Below are 2,831 nucleotides of genomic sequence, written 5' to 3' on the forward strand. Positions count from 1 at the left end.
GTACAACTACTCTGGAAGGCAATTTGATATTTCCTCAAAAAGTTGAAGATAGAAATTCCATTTGACACAGCTATTTCATTGCTAGGAATATGTTGTCATTGTTCTTAGGTGTCATCCATTCAAGTGCAACCCATAGAGACCCTGTGAACAGCATATCTGAAACCTGTCCTTGCAAGCATCATGTCCCTCTCCAAATAACAGCCCTTCCTAGTTACATGCTCAGAGAATGCGATGCAAAGAATTATTATCTTTGCCTTCAAGGAATACACAGGGTACACTTTCTACAAGACATATTTGGTTATTCCTTTAACTCTACATATGATCTTCAGTCTTCTTTTTCCACACCACAACTAAGAATATATCGCAAGGAATTAGAACTGAGACACAAAGAGTTGCACACTGATGTTGGTAACAATGTTATTCATAATTACAACAATATGAAAACAGCCCCAATGTACAACAAGAAAATGGAATGAGAAACTATGATACATTCACATGATTGAATAATAAGTAGGAATCAGGAGCAATGATTTTTAAAATATCACACAAAATGGAAGAAACTGGAGAGCATTATGCTAAGTGAGCTAACACAAAATAGAAAACTATTGGCCAATATCTTTCATGAATATAGATGCAAAAGTCCTGAATAAAATCCTGGATAATAGAATCAAACAGTACATACAAAAATAATAATTCCCCATGACCAAGTGGGATTCATAGATGATATGCAAGGATTATTTTCAACAAAAGAAAAACAATCAGTATAATTCATTACATTACCAAAGGAAAGAACAAGAACCACATGATCCTATCAATTGATGCAGAAAAGGCCTTTGACAAAATCCAACACCCTTTCCTGATTAAAACAGTCAACAAAATAGGATCAGAGGGGAATTTCCTCAACGTAGTAAAATGTATACATACAAACCTGAGAGCCAACATTGTTCTCAATAGAGAGATGAAAGGTATGTCTCAATAGAGAGAGGAAAGCATACCCACTATGACCTCTCCTATTCAATATTGTATTGGAAGTCTTAGCGATAGCAATAAGTCAAGAGAAGGAAATAAGAGGTATCCAAATTGGCAAAGAGGAGGTAAAATTATTTCTTTTTGCAGATGATATGAGAGTATATTTAGAAAACCCTAAAGACTCACTCAGCAAGAAAACAACTGGGCATAGTTGACCAGTTAAGCAAAGTGGCAGGCTACAAGATCAACATACAAAAATCAACTGGATTTCTCTACAGTGACAAAAATAATACAGAACTGGAGCTCAGAAAAACAATACCCATAATAATAGCTAATGGTAAGATTAAATAATTGGAAGTCAATCTAACCAGAAAGACAAATGATCTATTCAAAGAAAACGGCAAAACATTACTACAAGGAACAAAGGGAGACCTGGAGAAATGGAAGAATATAACTTGCTCTTGGAAAAGAAGACTCAATATTGTGAAAATGACAATACTACCAAAGGCAATTTACATGTTCAATGCAATCCCAAGACAAATATCAATTCCATTCTTCAACGAGATGGTAAAGGCAATCTCCAGTTTCTTCTGCAATGGAGAGAGGCCCCAAATCAGCAAAGCACTCCTTAAAAAGAGAAACAAGGTAGGAGGCTTCTCATTCCCTGATTTCAAATCCTACTACACTGCCATGGTGGTCAAGACAGTGTGATACTGGTACAATGACAGATACATAGATCAACGGAATAGAACTGAGAACCCAGAAATCAGCCCATCTACATATGGTCAACTGATTTTTGACAAGGAGATGAAATAAGTTAAATGAGGAAACGACAGCCCTTTTTAACAAGTGGTGTTGACAAAATTGGAAAATTATCTATTGAAAACTCAAGGAAGAGCCACAACTCACACCATACACAAAAAACCAACTCAAAGTGGATCATAGACCTAGGACTAAAACCAAGGACTATAAACTTCATTAGAAAAAACACTTGGAAGAAATCTAGAATCCCTAATCCATAACATAAACGTTCTTCCAAGTATCCAGAAAAACATGCAACCAGGAGAGGATAAAATAGATGAATGGTACTTTCTAATAATCAAATGCCTATGCACATTCAAAAACTTCTCTAACAGGGTATAAAGGGAAGCCACAGCCCGGGAAAAAAATGTTTGGTAATGACATGTCTGATAAAGGACTTATATCTAGAATTTATAGAATACCTGAACACCAAAACAAGATAAAGATAAATAACCCAATTGAAATATGGGCACATGATATGAACTGGCTTCACCAAAGAAGACATTCAGATGGCCAAAAAACACATGAAGAAATTTTCAAAGTCCCTAGCTCTAAAAGGGATGCAAATCAAAACAGCTATGAGGTATCACCACACCCCAGTAAGAAGAGCAAAATTTGCCAGAGCAGCAAATAACAAATGCTGACAAGGTTGTGGAGAAACTGGAACCCTTATTCACTGTTGGGGGAGTGTAAAATGGTGTAACCAGTATGAAGGCAGAATGGTGCTTTCTCAAAAAGTTGGAAATAGAAATACAATTTGACCCAGCAATTCTACTACTGGGAATATACTCCAAAGAGACCGTAACTGCCACACAAACAGATATATGCACACTCATGTTTATTGTTGCTTTGTTCACAATAGCAATGAGTTGGAAACAACCTAAGTGCCCATCAACAAACGAATGGATAGAGAAGCTATGGTATATTCATACAAAGGAATACCATGCTGCATTGAAAAACAAGGGACTCATGAAATGTTATACAAAATGGGTGACCCTAGAGGACATTATGCTGAGTGAAATATCTCAGTCACATAAGGACAAATACTGCATAGTGCCACT

This window comes from Elephantulus edwardii, unplaced genomic scaffold (assembly GCF_000299155.1).
Source record: "Elephantulus edwardii isolate Elephantulus edwardi_28Jun2011 unplaced genomic scaffold, EleEdw1.0 scaffold00124, whole genome shotgun sequence".
NCBI classification, from domain to species: domain Eukaryota; kingdom Metazoa; phylum Chordata; class Mammalia; order Macroscelidea; family Macroscelididae; genus Elephantulus; species Elephantulus edwardii.